Raw genomic sequence first — 22,460 nt, 5'->3', positions numbered from 1 at the left:
AAATAAAAAAACGTAAAAAGGAAAAATTACAAAAAAATGAGAGGACAGAAGCAGAGAGAGACAAAGACAGAGGCACAGAGACAGATAGAAGACCAGAGGGGCTCCCTACCACGCTAGCTTTGTTTGCTGGAGGCTGAGTTATCAGTAGAAAATCTTCATTTTTCCTGTCCCCTGCAATGACTAGTTAGCAGGAGCCATGAGGAATCCTCTTCTCACGCTTTCCTATTTTTAAAAAAAATATTTATTTAATTAATTTATTTGTTATTATTATTTTAAAAATTTGACCAGAGAAAGACACAGAGAAAGGGAAAGTGAGAAAGCAAGCTGCCAGGTCCGAGACTTGAACCGTAGTCAGCCATGTGGGAGTCCAGCTCCCCTAATTGCCACATCACCTGCTGGCCCCGTAAAATACACTCTCAAGGAAATGCCCCTCTGCTTGATGGCATCCAACCCAGAATGAAGCCCCACTTCCTCACACCCTCCCCAAACTACCTGTCACAGGCCACATCCCCTATCATTGACAGTTCTGACACCCTCTTTCTGGAAACTCCACAGACCATCCCAGCACCATTCCCCTTCCCTGCCATGAGGAATGAACCCAATTTGTTCAATGCTGGGTGTGTTCCTGGGGTTGCTTTGGCGGAAGGATACTGACCTGCTTTACAGCTTATGCAACAATTTCACCTGCATGAAACGCACTCCTTTAACCTCACACTTACTATGCCAGTGGCAGTGTCACCAGTCAATGAGTGAAGAAATTAAGGCTTAAAGAAGGTGACTCGGAGTGCACGCTGGTTGTTGTCATAAAAACAAATTTAAATATAGGGTTATGTGATTCTAAACCTCGTGGCCCTTATTCCAGAGAGAAATAACCTCTTCAATGAGACTTTTTTCCTTGGAATGATTACAGAAGCCAAAGACAGTCACATTTATAGCAGTTTTTCTCTGTCACCTTCTCTTTATTGCTCTCTTTCTCACCCACTTCTTCTTGATTTAAAAACCAAAGTGAATGGGACCATTAGGTGGTGTGTTGGTCAAGACACTGGAATTCCCACACAGCTGACCACAGTTCAAGTCCCGTACCTGATGGCTTTCTCTCTCCCTCTCTTTCTATAGCAATACTCATGTGAAAGCCACTGGGTCCAGGACTCAAACTGCTGTCGACTACATGGGAGTCCAGCGACATAGCCATTATGCTAACTGCTGATCCGAAATAATTCTTAAAAAAAAAAAAGCAAAGTGAGCAAAATACAACCATCACTGTTGAATCTGAAACTTAGGTGAGAACAAGGGCCAATGTCACACTTCAGTAGAAGATGTCGGTGGCATGTGGCGATAGCTGTCCCAAATGATACACGGCCTTTGGGTATGTGTCTGCCTCAATGCCAGCCACCTGACTGGGTGAGCCATTTGCTGTCCCCACTTCTCCCTTCTCTGTGAACTGGCACAGATCCAGTCTCAATTGCTATTCGAGCCAGTGGACAGGGACCGATTCCTCCTCTCAAACTTTTCATTTAAATAGAGGTGAGAAGTCATCCTAATGTGTACTTACTATGAAGAGTTGTTCCTATAAATGGAGTACTGAATGACAGACTTAATAAAACATTGAAAAAGAGGCATTTTCTCACCTGAGAACTTAATTGCTACAGCAAATTTAACAAGGAGCTCTTGACATTCTATTTCATAAAAAGTGTTTTATTCTCAAATTGTACCTTTGATTTATAACCCGCAGGGTGAGGGCCCATCAACAATAGAGAGACAGGACGTTAGTGAGAAACAGATAGGGCTTATTAACTGTTGATGATGACATGTATAGAATTCTCAACTGGATTGGTCTGAGAAGTGTTTCATGACGGGCAAAGTATTTTTACAAGCAAAACGAGAAATAGCAATTGACTGTTTTATAAAAATAATTAGAATAATAAAGATAATGATTGGGGAAAACAGAAAAGATATGGAATGTTGAAGTGGGGAGATTAATGTCTCTGTACTGACTGACGTGCATGGCATTCCCTTTTGAAGAAACAATGTAATACACTGTAAAGTTATATGTAATCCAATGTAATATGAAGAAGATATGATGATAAAAAATAAATAAATAAAAAAACGTAAAAAGGAAAAATTACAAAAAAATGAGAGGACAGAAGCAGAGAGAGACAAAGACAGAGGCACAGAGACAGATAGAAGACCAGAGGGGCTCCCTACCACGCTAGCTTTGTTTGCTGGAGGCTGAGTTATCAGTAGAAAATCTTCATTTTTCCTGTCCCCTGCAATGACTAGTTAGCAGGAGCCATGAGGAATCCTCTTCTCACGCTTTCCTATTTTTAAAAAAAATATTTATTTAATTAATTTATTTGTTATTATTATTTTAAAAATTTGACCAGAGAAAGACACAGAGAAAGGGAAAGTGAGAAAGCAAGCTGCCAGGTCCGAGACTTGAACCGTAGTCAGCCATGTGGGAGTCCAGCTCCCCTAATTGCCACATCACCTGCTGGCCCCGTAAAATACACTCTCAAGGAAATGCCCCTCTGCTTGATGGCATCCAACCCAGAATGAAGCCCCACTTCCTCACACCCTCCCCAAACTACCTGTCACAGGCCACATCCCCTATCATTGACAGTTCTGACACCCTCTTTCTGGAAACTCCACAGACCATCCCAGCACCATTCCCCTTCCCTGCCATGAGGAATGAACCCAATTTGTTCAATGCTGGGTGTGTTCCTGGGGTTGCTTTGGCGGAAGGATACTGACCTGCTTTACAGCTTATGCAACAATTTCACCTGCATGAAACGCACTCCTTTAACCTCACACTTACTATGCCAGTGGCAGTGTCACCAGTCAATGAGTGAAGAAATTAAGGCTTAAAGAAGGTGACTCGGAGTGCACGCTGGTTGTTGTCATAAAAACAAATTTAAATATAGGGTTATGTGATTCTAAACCTCGTGGCCCTTATTCCAGAGAGAAATAACCTCTTCAATGAGACTTTTTTCCTTGGAATGATTACAGAAGCCAAAGACAGTCACATTTATAGCAGTTTTTCTCTGTCACCTTCTCTTTATTGCTCTCTTTCTCACCCACTTCTTCTTGATTTAAAAACCAAAGTGAATGGGACCATTAGGTGGTGTGTTGGTCAAGACACTGGAATTCCCACACAGCTGACCACAGTTCAAGTCCCGTACCTGATGGCTTTCTCTCTCCCTCTCTTTCTCCAGCAATACTCATGTGAAAATAAATAAATAAATTAAATAATTCTTTTTTTTTTTTTTTAATGTTTTTGCTATAGGGTGTGTGCGCTCGCCAGAAAGACAGAGAGAGACAGAGAGACAGAAAGCGACAAATCACCCTCCGGGGGGGATGGCCACGCCACAATCCCTTCTCCTCCATTCTCCTCTCGGGATCTTGGGCATGCACACACACGTGCCTGGCGTAAATTTAAGCCACTGGGTCCAGGACTCAAACTGCTGTCGACTACATGGGAGTCCAGCGACATAGCCATTATGCTAACTGCTGATCCGAAATAATTCTTAAAAAAAAAAAAGCAAAGTGAGCAAAATACAACCATCACTGTTGAATCTGAAACTTAGGTGAGAACAAGGGCCAATGTCACACTTCAGTAGAAGATGTCGGTGGCATGTGGTGATAGCTGTCCCAAATGATACACGGCCTTTGGGTATGTGTCTGCCTCAATGCCAGCCACCTGACTGGGTGAGCCATTTGCTGTCCCCACTTCTCCCTTCTCTGTGAACTGGCACAGATCCAGTCTCAATTGCTATTCGAGCCAGTGGACAGGGACCGATTCCTCCTCTCAAACTTTTCATTTAAATAGAGGTGAGAAGTCATCCTAATGTGTACTTACTATGAAGAGTTGTTCCTATAAATGGAGTACTGAATGACAGACTTAATAAAACATTGAAAAAGAGGCATTTTCTCACCTGAGAACTTAATTGCTACAGCAAATTTAACAAGGAGCTCTTGACATTCTATTTCATAAAAAGTGTTTTATTCTCAAATTGTACCTTTGATTTATAACCCGCAGGGTGAGGGCCCATCAATGGCCATGGGGAATATTTCTCTTCTTAAATACCAAGGTATAATTTACACATGTCAAGACTAAAACTAATTTATTTGACTTACAATATATCTCAAAGTGCCTTTAATTTATGTTATTATAAATTTTTTTGAAGAGGTTTTTGCTACAGGGCACGTGCGCGCAACAGAGAGACAGAAAGACAGAAAGTGAGAAATCACCCCCCAGGGGGGATGGTTACACTGCAATCCCTTCTCCTCCATTCTCCTCTCGGGATTTTGGACATGTACACACACCCGGTGTGAGTTTAAGCCACCGAGACCAGGACTTGAACTGTGGTCAACTACATGGGAGTTCAGTGACACAGCCATTATGCTAACTGTCGGTCCCTATGTCATTATAATTTTTAAAAATTAACTTCAAGAATAAATTAAACCATTGTCCATCTTTACAAACACACATATCACTTGGGATTTTGTGCAAATCAAGGGCTCAAGTTACCACTAAGAATGCTAGCTGTAGAAGACACTACCTAACCCCTCTGCAATGGTTTAAACCAAGAATATGAATAATGGAATATTTCTCTCATTTTTTTAATAAATATATTAGGGCTTATTTTGCTTAGGAAGGCTAATGAGGGGATGAAGATATCTACCTTACAAAATTTACTGAAGGATTTAATATGATATAAAGTAGGGATACACCTTGTTTTCAACAAAAAACAATTTATAATGTACTGATGTAGTTAACAAGTGTTTGTTGCATGTCAATTCTATCAATCAGGGTCTCAGCAGAAAATAGGTGATACACTCAATTGAATACTCCTTGGGGGGTTTTTTAACAGAGTGGTAATTCATAGCTGTATGGATGTAGGGCATAACAAGGGGTGGTGGTGGGCACTGGGGTCTGGAGTAATGAAGCTATTATAACCCTAAGCCAGAGAGACTAAGAGAAAGAATGCACCCCAAACTCTGGGAAAAGAGTCTAGAAGCGAAAGGACGAGTGACCTATGGAGGGGGTGTGGGTAGTGATGTCCAACTAGTCTGAAGAGATCTCACAGAATGAGGGCAAGGGAATAAAGACCCTGATCTTCTCTCATGTATTATTTTTCTCTAACCTTATTTATTTTCCAGCATTATCCATTGACCAAACCCAGCTGGGATTCAGAGAGTATGGGAGGCCATTAATGTAATGCAGAGGGGTCAGCCTTTAGGGAAGACCAAAGTGGAGAAAGATGGAGAGTGAATAGGAAGGGACACCTAGATGATGTCAGCATGCCTGCCACACATAAGGCCCTGTGCTTGATACTATGAGGACAAAAAGTTGAATAGCATCCTCTGCTTGCCCTCAAGAAGAATGTAGTTCATCGTAGAACATATAACTAAAATAAATGAAATTCACATAAAGCATTACAGGATTTTAGTGGAAGGAAACATTTAAATTGTAATAGCAGCTGTCTTTTTTGTCTATAGGGAGCCCTCCTCTGTTTGGAACCAGGGCCCTTATTTTTCTTAGGATAGTGACTCTCCTACATTAGCATGCAATGAATTCCCAGGAAGGCAAGATAAAACACAAATCACTGTGTCTGATCCCAATGTTTCTGACTCAGCAGTCAAGTGGGCCTCAGGAGTATGCATTTTGAATAGATTTCTAGGCGATTCTGATGCTGCTAGTGTACAGAGACCACAGTTTGAGAACCACCACTTCATAGAAATTGCTTTTCTTTCCCTCTAGAACGTAGTCCCTGTGACTGTGACAAGGCTGTCACTCCCCACATGACATGGTTGGGTGTATGGCCCAAGCCTGACCAGTCAACAATACTTGTCACCCTAAATCCCTAAGACTGCCCTGCAGCCACATTGTTTGCATGGGCAGCACACAGACTACCCATCTTCCTTTATTCCTCTCCCTCTCTGGAAATAGGCCCAGCTCTCACGTGCTCATGACCCTGTTTATTCAGGGAATTTATCTTCAGGAAATAGTTCAAAGTCTGTGGCAAGATATAGCAACAAAAATGTTTACCATACCATTATTAACTACCTAAAATATTCATATAGAGATATGGTTAAATAATGGCATAGCCACACAAAGGTATATACCATGAAGCCACTGAAAACCCGATGCAAAAATACATTCCTTGATATAAAATGATGGTTGCAACACATTAAGCTTGTAAAGAACCAATTCATAAAACTATTTTAAAGGTATTATGTCTTCTTAAATGTCTATATATTAACAAAAGTTAATATACCATTGTATTAACCGCATTTCTAGGTCGGTGAAATGATGGTTATATTTTCATTTTCTTTCTTGTTTGCCCATCTGATCTTTTTAAAATGAGGGTGTATCACTTTGTAATAAAAACAAACAATAATAGAAATTTCATTTTGAAACATACACTCATACAGTCCTCCTTCTGACTATATCCAGTTTTAGGGCTTAAGAAATTAACACCTATATTTATTCTGTTTTCTCAGGTCTCCATAGCTCCATAAAATCTAGATGTATTAGTTATAATTCGGTTTCAGTGCATGAGGCCCAAAACCCAAATTAAGAGAGGCTTAGGACCAAGAAGCTTTCATTCTCTTCCGTAAGATTTCTGGAGATGAGAAGTCCAGGACCAAGGACAGTTTACAAATCTCATGGGACTCTGTCACCTCTCAGCTTTCCATTCATTATTGTTGGAATGTAAGGTCCAGGATGGTGGCGAAGTCTTGGCTATTACATCTATATTCTATCCAGCAGGTAGGAAAAAAAGGCAAAGTAAAGATCATACTCTTCCTCCTACAGACATTTGCTTGATTTGTGCATATATTCCTGCTTGTATCTTTCCCATTGGCTATATCTCAGCCACATGGCCGCACCTAGTTGCAAAGAAGGCTGACAAATTGCCTTTACTGTGAGCAGCCATATCCTCAACTAAAATGAGGAGTTCTAATAATGCAAGAAAAAGGAAAATAGATATGGGAAAATAACCAACAGTCCACGTTAGACCATGTCCTGTATAGTTAAACTCTACCTAGGAACCTTTCCAGACATTGAAAGAAAAACTTAAGACAACTCTAATTTAGTAGAGTTTAATTTAACAACAACAACAAATTTATATATTGAGCAACCCCCAGAATGACTTCTGAGGAACTACAAGATGCTCCATGGTCCAATAACTTTTTTTTTTTCCATAGGCTGTGTGCACTCACTGGAGAGACAGAGAAAACTAGAAAGAGGGAAAGTGAGAAATCACCCACCAGAGAGCATGGCCACATCACCATCCCTTCTCTTCTATTCTTCTCCTGGAATATTAGGCACACAGGCACATGTGTCCAGTGTGATTTTCAAGCCACCAGGTCCAGGACTCAGACTACCGTCAACCATGAGGGAGTCCAGCACCTTAACCACCATGCCATGCTGCTCCCCCCAGTAACTTTTAAGATAACAGAACACAAAATCCTGTTCGAATTGCCAAAAGCCCAATCTCACACTCACTACAGTGATAGCTACTTAATGCCAGTTTCTATCTGATCCAGCCAGACGATCCTATTTTCTGTCAGCTTCTGTCTGACTCAGCTAGACAACTGGATCCAAACCAGGTAATTATTGGGTCCAATCTGATACTGGACCCAGACTAGTTTCTGCTGCAACTTGGAACCTAGTTCAGACCCAAAGTTGCTCAAATAAACTCAGAAAGCTCTAAACAAGTCCATGGAGCTCAGAATCTGAGTGAGAGCTTACTCGGAATCTCCAGTTGCTGTGAGAGAGCAATGAACACAAAAGGTCTGGCAGGTACCTGGCTTGGTCACTTGATGCTCCTGGGGACCACTGCAAGCACTACTTCAGATCCCACTTCTGACACCATATCTGTTAAAAAAAAAAAAAACTTTAGATAAATCTAATTTAGTGGAGTTTAATTGAGCAAGAAAAGGAGACCAGCAGGTGGAATGGTGGTTGGGAAGCTGGACTTCCACATGGCCGACTGCAGTTCAAATCTTGGACCTGATAGATTATTTTCTTTCTTTCTTTCTTTCTTTCTTTCTTTCTTTCTTTCTTTCTTTCTTTCTTTCTTCCTTTCTTTCTCTCTCTCTCTCTCTCTCTGTCTCTGTCTCTCTCTTTCTGTCTGTCTCTCTGGTGAGCACGTGTGCCCTATAGAAAGTTAAAGAACATAATCAATTACACTTTTTAAAATTCCTTTTTGAAAATTGAGCAAAAGGGAAAATTGTTTTAAAAACTAAGTTTTTTTTTTTACAAATTGGGAAGACCCTAGAATGGCTTCCAAGGAATTCTGAGGTACCCCATGGTCCAGTAACTTTTATGGGCAGGAGAAAGACAATGATGTAAAAAAAAATGGAAGAGAGGGAGATGAGGTAGAGGAGCCTTTGGATTGGTTACAGCTTGGTGTTCGCCTCTATGAACACAGTTTCAAGTGTGGGCTGTCTATGATTGGTTGAAGCGTGGCTGCTGTGATTAGCAATGACTAGCCAATGTGTTAAGGAAGCAGAGCCCTAAATAAGGCTGTAGTTTGTTTACAAGAACTTAAGTATATGAGTATGGAGGCCTTTCATGTCAATATAGGTTAGTCTAACACAGAAAAACACTCAAAATAAGGAATATTTCTGAAATATCTCCTGTTACATCTGAACCTTAAAATTTTCACTAAGCTTATGCCATTAAACCACCATTTTCAGTGGCTTTATCTCAGCAGTGGCTAGAGTAAGAAAAGAAGACTTAAGTTTAAAAGACTTGTAAAATCTCTGCTTTCCCTTCATTCTCATGATTGAAAAGAATCTTGCTTCTGAGAACTTGGTCATGAGAAAACGTGAGAGAATTTCTTGAATCCACATTGTCTAGGTCTCATTTAAGATCTAGCATCATAAATAGAGCTAATTCCCATAAAAATGTGGTCTATATGTCACTACACTGCAGTCCTGTGAGCCTCCTTATTGTTTCATGGATGTGCCAGGCATCTCTATGCCTTGGAACTCACTTTCTGTTTGAAATGTTTAGATATTTACTTGCTCATTGGCTCACTCCTTTACCTTCTTCAGATCTCAGCTTGAAGGTCACCTTATCAGAAAGGCCTTTGTCCCCTCCTCTATTTAAAATTTTAATCACCTATCTCCCCACCAAGCACTCTCTACCTCTTATTCCCTACTTTATTTTTGTTCTTTGCGTTGCTTTATATCTAACACGATATATGTTTTGCATATTTACATTTAAACTCTACTGCAAAGTAGAAGGTAAAAAATTCAGGAGAGCAGGTATCTTCTGTTTTAGACAATCCTTTTGCCTCCTGACCTTGAGCAGAGTCTATCACATAACAGGTGTTTAATAAATGCTGAATCAATGAATTAATGAACAAACGTTAATGCTTATATCTGAGTACATCTGGCAGAGTATTGACCCACTAGGGCGCGTATTTTATCCAAGAATAAATCAAACAGTTCTAAGGATGACTCATTAAATAAAAATCAATTTCATAAGTATTTATGGAACTCTTGTCTCTGTTAGGCTCTGTGCTAGGCAATAAGGAAATAATGGTAAGTAGAGCCAAAGTCCTGCCTCTTAGAACTTTTAATCTGATAAGTAGAACAATATGAGTCATATAGTCTCCCAAAATACAAAACTGAACTATGCCAATCACTACAAAGGAGAGTGACTTCTTCCTAAGTTATTGTTTGTAACACCTTGTACTTTTATAATACTCCCCAACAGACCTTATTTAATTTCCTCTTTGCTTACCTCCATTGTACATTTTTGTCACCACAGTGGAGGTACCAAGATAATAGGAATCATGTCGGTCTTTTTTTCCATATCTCTTATACTTCAAACAGTGCCTAGCCTTCAAAAGGCATGTGATGAATATTGTTGAATAAATGACTAGATGGATAAAGCTATTATTATCTAGGAGGAGTTCAGAATGATGATGAAAGCATATGACTGATATGAGGAGTGAAACCTAAGAAAGAGTTAACTGGGCGAAGAAAGAGGATGAATATTCCAGTCAAAGGGGGAAATGGCATGTGCACAAGCTCTGTTGTCAGAGGTAGCATGGCATATACTATGCATAGCTCATGGTTTATATGCACAAACTATCAAATCCATTATCTTTTTTTTGTAAATTAAGTGTATAGGAATACAACCACACTCACTCTGTGTTGTCTTTGGCTGGTTTCACAGCAGAGCTAAAGAGATAGAGTTGAGTAACCAAGACAGAGACCACATGGAGTGCAAAGCAGAAAACATTTTCCATCTGCTCTTTGACAAAAATATTTCATTTACCATGATATACAGACTCAATGTTGGTATAAAAAAAAATGTGGCAGGGAGTGCTACTCAAAGTGTGGTCCTCAAACCAGATCATCACCATCCATGGGAAAGTGTCAGCATGCCCCACCCCAGAATCACTGAATATAAATCTCTGGGGTGAGGGGGCATGTAGAAATCTGTGTTTTTATGAGCTCTCTAGATCTTTCTGATCTTTGCTATCCACTAAGGTAAAGAATGAAAGAAAAAGAGGGTCATGGTGAGAGATAATGCCAAAGAAGTTGGCAGAAGCTAGATCAGGCAGACATAAAGCTATGTTCGAGAGTTCAGTCTTTATCTTAAGGGATAAAAGGCAGCCATTAAAAGGTTTTATATACACTGCAAAGATATATGTGATTAAATATAATTTTAAAAAGAATTATAAGTGCTTGTTGAAAAGGGAGCTCTCCTACACTGTTGATGGGAATGTGAATTAGTATAGCCATTATGCAGAACAACATGGAGGTTCCTCGAAGACCTAAAATTAGAGATACCATATGATTCAGCAATTCCATTCCAGGATATCTTCCCAAAGGATTGGAATACACTTAGTCAGAAAAGCACTTGCACATCCATGCTTAGTATGGCATTATTTACCATTGCTGAGACATTTAACCAGACCCAATTTCCATGAACAAATGAATGGATTGAAAAAGTTTGGGACATATAAACTATGGATTATTACTCAGCCATAAAAACAATGACACCAGGGCATTTGATAGAAAGGGGATGAATTTGGAAGATTTACTGCTCAGTGAAGCAAACCAGACTATGAAAGAGAAGCATCGTATGTCTTCACTCAATATATACCAAATGTCTGCACTCTATGGAAGAAACTGAAAGGTTAGAAGATATAAAAGCATGGGGATCAACTGTGGATACCAGAGACAGTATGCTGGAGGGAGAGAGGGAGGTAATCAAAGGGAAAAAGAAAGAAGTGAAAAGTTCACAGGACACAAAAATTGAAATTTTTCTTGTAGGTAATTTGTGTGGTAATATCTTTGACTGGCCTAATATGCAGTGTATTCATGCTGAGAAAATTAGTTTTGTATACTATAATGATGTGATTTAATGTAAAAATAATAGTAAAAGATATCCTTTTAAAACAAAACTAATCTGGGAACCAGCAGTTAGCGTAATGGCTATGTCGCTGGATTCCCACGTAGTCGACCGTGGTTCGTGTCCCGGACCCGGTGGCTTAAAACTCACGCCGGGCGCGTGTGCGTGCGTGCCCAAGATCCCGAGAGGAGAATGGAGGAGAAGGGATTGCGGCGTGACCATCCCCCCTGGGGGGTGATTTCTCGCTTTCTGTCTCTATGTCTCTCTCTGTCTGTCTGGCGAGCGCACGTGCCCTACAGTGAAAATCTCTCCAAAAAAAAACAAAAAAACAAAACTAATCAAAACAAAAAATGTTTTAAGCAGAAAGGTAATATGAGCAGATTGGTGATTCTATCACTTTCACTGCATCGTGAAGAGTTGAGTGTGCTAGAGTGCAGACATAAAGATCAGTAAGCTTTAGTTCCTGTGAGAGAGATGATGGTAGTTTCACTTTCCGTGATGGAGATGGTTATGGACACAGCTCAAGGTGGGGCACCACATATCCAATCACCAACTGAAACATTCAACCACCATATTCTCATTTATCTCATAATCTCAATGAATGTCAGTTTTCTTATAAGTAAAATGGGGATAGTAACTCATAAATTTGCAGTAAAGATTAAAATATAAAGTATACATGACAAAAAACATATATGACAAACTTAGCACAAGACAGTCTCTAGCACAAAAAAAATTTTGAGTAACTTGCACCGGTAGTTTGTGTCTGAGTTTCTTCATCTGTCAAAGGCGGATATTAATCATAGGAATTCTCTTCTTGAGATCACTTTTCTTTTCCCTGCTTCACCTTCATTCTTTGAATGAAGGCTCTTGCACTCTGTTTTGGCCAGTCTACAATATGGCAACTTAAAACTAGTTGAATATGTTCCTATGTGCTTTTATCTCTAGCAAGATTGGGTTCTACCTTCATAGTGAACTTTAAAATATGATCAAAAGCAATGAAAAACTCATTCATCTAAGACATCAAGCTAATTAAGGGAGCCCAACATTAATACAGTCATTTGCAGGGAATTCTTTTTTAAAGAGAATAATTTTTCTTCATTTATAGCCCACTGTGTTCCAAAAGGGATTTAAGATGGCTTCCAAAAATTGCACATGCCACAGAAAAGTAAATTAAATTAAAAGGAAGAAAAATGAGACAAAAGGATATAAGAGAAAGAGATTTAGAATCATAAGGAAAGTCAGTAAACTCCCTAAGATGAAGCTACTAATTTGGCTCTGTGTTCTTTAGAAGTCAATATGTCAAGAAAGCCACAGTGGGTTATGAGCTTCACAGTGTCCATAAGGCTAGAACACACCAGCACTCAAGAGAAACCCTGAACGCAGAGGCCAGAGAAAGATACTTCCCCTGGGTCTACAGAGAAGACACCAAATAATTTAACAAACAACATCCTTGGCAGCTTCCAGAACAGCCTTGAAAAATCACTTCCTAATTGCTATGTTTTGTAAAGCCAGGATTCAAGTTAATATCATCTATAATTTAAGTGGTCCCCTTGAGAGATGAAGAATTAATGCTGATATTTCAAGCTGCGGTATTACTATGTGCAAGGAGAATGTGGAAGTTGAAAAGCCAGTGGAATCTTCTATCCTGGAAGTTCTCAGGTGACTTCTTGGATACTTTGAATTCCATGGAGATGACTCAGAGAATGTGAGGGCTTGGAGAAGGAGCACATGAGAGACCCAGAACCTTGCCTTCCATAGCTCTGGCCCCAACCAGAGTGATCCTACTTTCTTTAAGTCTGAAAACCACAGTGAATTCAGTGCAGAACAGCAATTTGGTAAGCTGACTTCCAAGTCCTTTTGAGGTCAGAGATCCTGGGTTAAACATCAAACTCAGATGCTCACTAGATGTGAGATTTGTGGAAAGTTGCTTTTTCTTTCTTCGTCTTAGTTTCTTCATCTATCAAAGGAGGATATTAATATTGCCAACTTAAAAAGGGAGGCTGAGGCAGAGTAGATAAAGCAAACAATTTTATTTAGGCCAGGTTAAGACGACCATCCAGACATCAGAATGCCAAGTTGTTCTGAATAACATGTGCTGAGTTCTTACAGAATTCAGGGTGATTTGAAAGGCCAAAGTTGCAAAACGAGATAGGGGATTACATAGTCAATAGTCAAAAATCTAATACTGGCCAACACTATTCCAATGAGTCTTGTAAGGCGGTGATTGCCTAAGCCCTAGAACAAAAGAAGCAGGATGGTCGCACAGACAATTGGGGTCACCTTGGGAGCTGATGAATCTGGCACATTATAGAATTATTCTCGGGCAGGGAGAATAGATTCAATATTCAGACAATAGTGAGTAAATAATTATTTGTGGGAGCCAGAACTGCTTAGGAGATGAACAACATCTCATGTTAAACTAGGTCCAGTTGTGTTAACCTTTACCAATCTTTCTTCTTACAATATGAACTCAGTTAATGAAGCTTCAGGGAAAAGATCAAAAGGTCATTGCTTTTCTCCTTTGGTAGGTCTGGTCTATAGGCCAATAATGGACTATCAGGGTAAAGTTCTTCCTAAACTTTGAGAGAGAAAGATCAAAGGTGCTGGCAAGACAGAGAGCAGGAAGAAAGGTCAGAGAAAGATTGGTTCTAAGGCTGTTTTTCCTAGGATGTCCAGTGAGTATTGATAGCATCTGAACTACTTCAGGTGTCTTGTCCCAGAGGCCCAGTGCCAAACCAGGAAAATATCCGGAATGTGTATTCCTAAGTTGGTCACTTTCTGTGTCCCTAAGTTCAGTTTCTTTAACAGCCTCTTGGCCCCACTTTGGAATAGATGAGCTCTTATTTTTTTCTTATTTTGCAATAATATCTATTACATGGGATCACTGGGAAGATTAAATAGCTTAATACAATCAGGTCCTTTAGCAGAATGCTTGGGATATAAGTGCTTAATAGACAATGACAAGAGTTTACAAAGGAGAAATATTAACCTTCATATCAACCACCACCTTCTACATATAAAGAAATTTTCTGTAAAAATATTCTTTGTGTATATATAGAATGTCCATAAGAAAAGTAACCAGAAGCTGAAGTGACTTGGCCCAAATCACATTACCACTAATACAACAGGCACTTGAACCAGCACTCCCAACTTCTTTCCCAATGTCCTCTTCACAGGAAAAGGACACTGGTTTTCATTTCTCACAGTGGAGCTCCATTTTGTTATAATTGCCTTACTCTACCTATTTCATGAAATCCATTTCATGACAAGGCAAATAGTTTTCATCTTACATGTGAACTCTAATCGTTAGAGGCTTCCCAGAGAAGGATTTTAGACCATATTCAGGATTAGCAATAAAGAGTTCAACAATTAATAAAGTCTACTACTGGAAAGAGAAGGGGGATACTTGCAGATACAAGACACTATAACAGATGCGATGGTGCATGACAACTTCTTGAGAATGGGAACCAAGTGTTAATTCCTACAGCACATCTCCCCATCCTAAACACATAGTAGGCTATTTATTAGTGCTCACAGGATGACTAATAGAATGATTATATAAAATTAAATGAGCATATGGGGCCAGCATATGGGGTGGTGTGGTGATTAAGGGTGTTGGACTCCCACATGGCCGACTGCAGTTTGAGTCCCAAACCCGACGGCTTGCTTTCTCACTTTCTCTCTTGCTCTCTCTCTCTCTGTCCTTCTCTTGTAAATTTAAATAAATAAATAAAGTTAAATAAGATCATTCTTTTTTAAAAAATAAATTTAATGAGCATAAAAAGCAAATGGTGATTGATTCCACTGACCTTTACATAATGTAGGGTAGACTGTATTACTCGAGGCTACGAAGTCTAAATGTTCAATTATTTACTTTATCAAGATCCTTCCAACATATAGCAATGCCTAACCAGCTTCAGGTTCATTGACTGGACAGTGAGGAGGAACATTGCACTGATTCCTACTGGGAACATGACCATCTTTGAAAGCCCTAAATTAATTCAGGACTCTCTCATAATGGCTGACTTCAATATTCATTGCCTCTGAAGCTGAAATTACTTATTTTCAAATAATTTTGACACTGTATATAGTTACTGGGTTCCTAATTTACCCAAATGCTGTGTGATGAACTATAAGCCATGGAAAAAATGAATCAAATGTGATGGTTTACAGTAAAGATATGAATGCCAACCAATTTTAACAAATAAGAATGCAGATTAATACTGTGTAAGAGCAAGCACAGTGTGAATAGAATACATGTCTGGGCCTGTTCAGCCTTTCTGCTCCTTGAAATATCTTGTCTCCTGATTGATAGGACACAACACTCTCATCTTGTTCTTTGATTTCTTAGTTTCCTTTTCTGGTTTCTCTTTGTCTTAATTTTTAAATGTTGAACATGTTGAATTATCCCAGAGCTCAGTCCTCAGGTCTCTTTTTCCTTATATTAATGCTCATGCTGGATGATCTCATCTAGCCTCATGGCTCTAAAGATAGTCTTGTATGCTGACAACTACTAAGTTTACATTTTTGGGTTTCGTTTTGTTTTGTTTTTGATTTTTGTTTGTTTGTTTTTGTAGTTTTCTATAGAACATGTGTACTCATGAAAGAGAGAGAGAGAGAAGGAAAGTGAGAAATCATCCCCTTGGAGGATAGCCACACTACAATCCTTTCTCCTCTATTCTCTCTTGGAATTTTGAGCATGGATACATACACACCCAACATGATTTTCAGGCCACTGGGTCTGGGACTCGAACTGTTCAATCAGCTATGTGGGGTCCAGCTGTCTTAACCCCAATTTTATACTTTCTGCCCTGGCCTTGCTTTTGAATTCAGACTTGAATATCCAACTGCCCAAATGACATCTCCACTTGGATATTTAAAGGTATCTCAAGCATCAAAGGTCCCAAATCCATCTGACATCACTTTCCAAACCTCCTCCTTCTATAGTCTTCTCATTGTATTTATTAAATTACAATGCATTACAAAGCAAATCCATTCATTCCACTGCTAAGGCCAAAAACTTTAACTCCTTCTCTTTTGTTTATAACTTTGAAATAGTCCACCAGCAAATCCTTCCCATTCTTCCTGCATTTTGCCCAGAACTTAACCCCAGTTTCCTATCTCCACTGTATTACCAACCTTTCTCATCTGAATTACTGCTCTATCTTCTGAATAATTCCCAAGCATCTACCCTTAGCCACCTGCACTTAACCCCCCAGCCAGTCATCCTGTCAAAATATAAGTTGAACAATTCAGACTGAGTCCAAACCCTCCAATAGCCTTTCATTTCACTTGGAAGCCTCATTCGAGCCTCTGTCTTTACAATGACTCATAAGGCCCCATATGATTTGTTCCATCTCTGTATCTCTCTGACTTCAGGTCCCATCCCCCCCCGCCCCCTTGCTCACTCTACCTCAGCCACAGAGTCTCTTAGTGATGCCTGAAATACTCCAGGCATGTTTGTATTTATGCCTCAGGACATTTCCACTTAATTCTTCCTTGATCTGGAATGTTCTTTTTTCAAATATTTCCTCACTTCCTCCTTGACTCTAGTCAAAAGTTATGCTCTGCAACACCTTTCCTAGACACTCTTCTAAAATTAAGAGTCTTCCTTCAACATTTCCTTTGCTTTTTCTTTACCTTATTTTTTTAATTCTTATAATTTATTATATCTTGCATATTTTATTTAATTTGTGTGTTTTTGTCTTCCTTCCTAGAATTTAAGAGTCATAGTGCAGAAATGTTTATTTATTGATGTGCCCCCAGCATGTACAACAGTGGCTAACACATATTAGACCCTCAGTAAATACTGGTTTAATGAATTCATGAAAGGGAATTCAAATCCAGAAAGTAGAAAAGCAGAGAGAATAGTATGATCTCAAAAAATAGTCCGTATTTCTTTAATAAAAAAGAACTAACGTATTTTGAATCTGGAAGAAAACATTTGCAATTATGAAGCCATATAATGAACAAGTTTTTTTTCTAATCACTTCTATTTAAATATTCTATAAACATTTTTAAAAGCTCAATGAGTTTTCAAGTGCTTCAAAATATTTGGAAGTATTTTAGAATATTTCAAATTGTTTTAAAATTATTTTCAAAATATTTCAAATCATCAGCAAGCTTTGAAAATAAACTAGTTTAATATTTAAGATGTTTTGAAATTGTGTCTTAAGATGTCTGAATTTTAAGTGGGAAGAAAAATCGTTTGGAAACAGTTTTGAAAGCCAACTGTTTCAAACTAAATCACTTTGAAATTTAAAGTTTTTTGTTATCTCGGTGAAGAAGGAAACAGAGTAAATCAAACATTTCAAAGTCACTTAGAAAGTAACATTTCCAAATCTTTTGGAAAACAGATTGAAAATTTTCAAGCATACTTTTTTTGGAACCTCCTACTTAATAGTAAAAACATTGGGACCAGCAGTAAGCGTAATGGCTATGTCACTGGACTCCTATGTAGTAGACCACAGTTTGAGTCCCGGACCCGGCGGCTTAAACTCATGCTGGGTGCATCTGCGTGCATGCCCAAGATCCCGAGAGGAAATGGAGGAGAAGGGATTGCGGCGTGACCATCCACGCTAGGGGGTGATTTCTCGTTTTCTGTCTCTCTGTTTCTCTGTCTTTCAGGCGAGCACACGCGCCCCTACAGTGAAAACCTCTCCAAAAAAAGAAAAAAAAAAAACATTAAAATGTGTCTGTCAATAGGAAAACTGGTAAATAAGTAAGGCACTTAAAATGGAATATGAAAATACAATACTAAATATATTTAGCAAAGAAAGTAAGTTGTGGAATAGTCATTATTTGTTTGATCTTTTCTAAGAAGTTGAATGTGTGTGTCTCTAGGGCACACCCATGCATCCACATGACTGGTGGGGTTCTGCTTCCCAGCTGATAATAGTCGTTACCCTTAGAGTAAGGGAATGGCGAGAAGAATCTGCACAACTGGGGACTTTAATTTTTTTCCTTTTTGCACTGAATTAAGATGATTTGAAATAGAATGATTTGTCTATCAAGGTTTTCTTTAAGAAAAAAGTGAAAACTGTTTAAGATGTTTTAAGCATCAGACAGTTGGTGCTATTAAGATAAATTAAATCTCTTTCCAGCTTTTGAGGTACTTAGAGTGACAAAGTCATAAATATTAAGGAATAAATTGTCCTGCACCATGATAAGCTCTCTATCAACAGTGCAAAGTTCAAGATATACACAGATAAAGAAATTTCTCAATCTGTTAGGAGGTCTTCTTGTAAAACAATTGAACCAGTTCTGGGAGACACACAAGAGCTGGGTCAAGATATTTCAGGCATAAAAGTGGAGCCAAGGCCTGGAAAATGCATATCCAGGGAAAACAGGTGACAGTTTGTCTTGACTGGGTGGGCTCAAGATTCCATCATGATAATCATGAGGAAGGCTTGCTTAGATTGTGAGCTTTAGAATAAAACAGGATGTAATAAGTCAGTACATGAAGCTGCAAAATTTATTTCAGTCCTAAGCCTGTGGACATACTATATTTTCCAGAACTTTCCTCTAATAAAGTGCCTCTGAGTCTGTCATTCTCATGCAAAGCTCTGTTTGAAAAGGTGAAACGATGCATATACCCAGCTTATCAAAAGAAGAGACTCTTAAATAGTAACCTCCTTAGATCAGCATTTAACCTTTTTCTCACTAAACCTCCATCTATGAGTGGGTTTGACCTTCCCAGTGACCCAAAGGAATAAACGAGTTGCATATATTTATCTTCATTTCATAACCAGGGTTATGGAAGTGCCAGAGACAAGTCACTAAAAGTGTTTAATTGGCTGAAACTCAAGCCCACATGCCTCCTACCCTTGGGTCTGAGTACCTCCCATTAGACCACATCATAGAAAGATAATGGGTCCTGAGGAGGCATGTTGGAGAAATAATGGAAAGAGATTTTCATTTCCTCATGATATTTTTTTACAAGACAGAAGTCCTTCCTTTCTTCTCATTGTTGAATAACACTTAATTTGTTACTAGTTAATCCCCAAAGAGGTCAAAATCTACAGAAATTTATTTTAGGTAGAAATCAATGGATTTCAAAAATAATAAAGGAGAGAAGATGGCTTTTTGGAAGAAAGGTGGGCATCACTTTGCTTTGATCAGGAGTGAACTTACATTTTAGAAAAAGGAAATGGCAGGTCACCAGCAACTGGCTTATCTGCTTCTTTTTCTGATTGCTTGTGTTCACCCTGAGGAAAAAGCTCAGTGTCTAAAACTACTTTTGCCTCTATATGTATTAATAACTCTGAACTTTAGTTTCGCCACCTATGAATAGGGGTAGCAATAACAACTGAGAGTAAAAATAGAAAAATGATCTGGAAGACTGGACAACAATTCTGCTTCCAGTAAAATTGGAGTAAGGGATCAGATTTATCCTGATACCTGAAACAACCAAAATAATGTAGAACAATGGTTTTCAAAACACTGGACAACAGGGAATGGAAGGAAAGTTGTATCTGACAGATGGAAAACAAAGTGAACCCTAGGATTGTTGTTGTTGTTGTTGCTGTTTTTGGTTTGTTTGTTTTGTTTTGAGAGGTTTTTGCTATAGGGCACATGCACTCGCCAGAAAGACAGAAACAGAGAGAGAGAAAATGAGAAATCACCTCCCAGGGGAGATGGCCATGCCACAATCCCTTCTCCTCCATTCTCTTCTCAGGATCATGGGCACACACGCACACTTGCCTGGTGAGAGTTTAAGCCACTGGGATTTGAACCACGGTCGACTACATGGGAGTCCAGCGACGTAGCCATTACACCATCTGCTGGTGCCATCCCACTTCTTTTTAAGAGGCTTTACTGATGAATAAATTTTAAAAAGCAGGATCAAAAAATGCTTCCAAATAATTAACTAGAACAAAACTAAAAAATGTAAGACTACAAATATAAAAAAAAGAAACACAGCAAGATAAAATTCACAATGTTTGATAGCTAGCAAAAAAATTACCAGATATGCAAAAAGCACAAAACTACATTAGTATACTAATGAGAAAAATTGATCACTCAAATCAAAACAGAACTGACACAAATTAGCAAATAAGAGCATTAACAGAGCTATTATAACTTTGTTTCATATGTTTATAAAAACTATAACTTCTGAGATTAAAATGTATACTGACTAGGATTAATGGCAGAAGAAAACGTTAGTGAACTTGAAGATAAAACAACAGAAATTATCAAAATGAAAGATAAAGAGAATATAATATTTAACAAAACTACCAAGCATGTGTTTGTCATGGGAAAACTTTCACAGAATCTATGAGACAGGGCTATAAAGGGGAGCAACAGTAAAAATATTTGAAAAAAATAATGACCCCAAATTTTCCACATTTCATTAAAAATAAAAACCCACTTGGGACCAGCAGTTAGCATAATGGCTATGTCGCTGGACTCCCATGTAGTCGATTGCAGTTCAAGTTCCAGACCCGGTGACTTAAACTCACACCAGGCGCGTGTGTGTGTGCGTGCCCAAGATCCCAAGAGGAGAATGGAGGAGAAGGGATTACGGCGTGGTCATACCCCCTGTGGGGTGATTTCTCGCTTTCTGTCTCTCTGTCTCTCTCTGTCTCTTTCTGGCGAGCACACACGCCCTACAGCAAAAACCTCTCCAAAAAAATAAATAAGAATTCTACATGTAGTACAAATATATCTTCTAAAAGGAAAATGAAATAAAGACATACTAATAGACACAGAAACTGAAAGAATTCATCATGAGCAGACAGGAATTATAATAAATTTTACAGAAAGCCTTTCAGGCAGAAAAAAAATAATACCTGATTAGATACAGATCTCACACACACACACACAGAGGAACAGAAATAGTAACCACATGAATAAATAGGTTATATTTTCTTTTACTTAAATGTACTTTTAAAATAATTGCTTTAGGGCCAGTTTGTGGAGTGGTAGTTGAGACAGCTGGATTCCACATGGACGACTATGTGGCTTGAGCTCTAGGCCTGGCAACTTGAGAATCACACTGGCCATGTGTGTGTACATGCCTGAAATTACAAAGGAGGGAGGAACGGAAGAGAAGACATGTGGCATGGGCATTCCCTGTGGGGGGTGTTTTCTCACTTTCCATCTCTTGCTCTCTCACTTTCTGTCTCTCTCCAGAAAATGCATGGGCCCTCTAGCCTAGTTTTAAAAACAACAATAATAATTGTTTAAACAGCAGTAGAAATATGTATGTTTATAGCACAAAGGTGGGAGGAGGAAAAAAGAGTATGTTACCATACTGTACTTGAAGTGGAATTATATCACTTGAAAGTAGATTGTTTCAGCACTATTTATTAAAAGACTAACGTTTATACTCTAAGTTGCATTTGCACTTTGAATCATGTACAAAAATTAACCCCAAACATATTATAGACCTAAATGTAAAACTTAGAACTTCCAGAATAAAATAGATGAAAAAGCCTTTGTCACCTTGTGTCAAACAAAGAATATATATATATATGTATACACACACACACGCACACGTTTTAGGGAAAAAAAATTGGATTTCATCAAAATTAAAGACATCTACTCTTCAAATGAAAAGAGATTGAAAAAGTATCCATAGAGTATGAGAAAAATATTAGAAAATTACTTATCTGACAAAAAACATATTTCTGGACTTTATTTAAAAACTCTCAAAACTCAGTAATAAGAAGACAAAAACCTTAATTTAAGAACTGTGTAAAAATTTTAAGCTGCTTCACCAAAGAAAACATATGGGTAGCAAATTAGCACCTGAAAAGATATTTGGTATCATTAGTCATTAGGGAAATACAAGTTAAAATAATAATGAGACATCACTATGCAGCTAGTACAATAGGTAAAATTAAAAAAGATTGCCCCTACTAAATGTTGACAAGAACATAGAGATAATGAAATTCTCATACTACTGGTTCAGGACATAAAACGATACAACCACTTCAGAAATCAGTTTGGCATTGTTTTGTTTTTGTTTGTTTGTTTGTAAGTTAAACATATACTTACCATATGTTCCAACTGTTTCACACCTAGTTTACCCAATACTTAGTCTAAACAACTAAAGTCTTATGCTGAGACAAAA

The 22,460-nt window shown here is 38.5% G+C and overlaps 1 long non-coding RNA gene across 1 annotated transcript in view; it reads right to left on the bottom strand.

The window, feature by feature from the left end:
• Positions 1–22,460, bottom strand: part of LOC102484481 (uncharacterized) — a 279,187-nt gene that overhangs the window by 98,720 nt on the left and 158,007 nt on the right. Inside the window, exon 4 of the long non-coding RNA XR_335072.3 lies at positions 7,812–7,882. This is a non-coding gene — a long non-coding RNA (uncharacterized LOC102484481). The remainder of the gene's footprint in view (positions 1–7,811; positions 7,883–22,460) is intronic.

The sequence above is a fragment of the Tupaia chinensis genome, unplaced genomic scaffold (genome assembly GCF_000334495.1).
Source record: "Tupaia chinensis unplaced genomic scaffold, TupChi_1.0 Scaffold000333_1, whole genome shotgun sequence".
Taxonomy (NCBI): Eukaryota; Metazoa; Chordata; class Mammalia; order Scandentia; family Tupaiidae; genus Tupaia; species Tupaia belangeri.
Note: the sequence above shows the minus strand (reverse complement) of the source record. Positions and strands in the feature narration are given on the sequence as shown.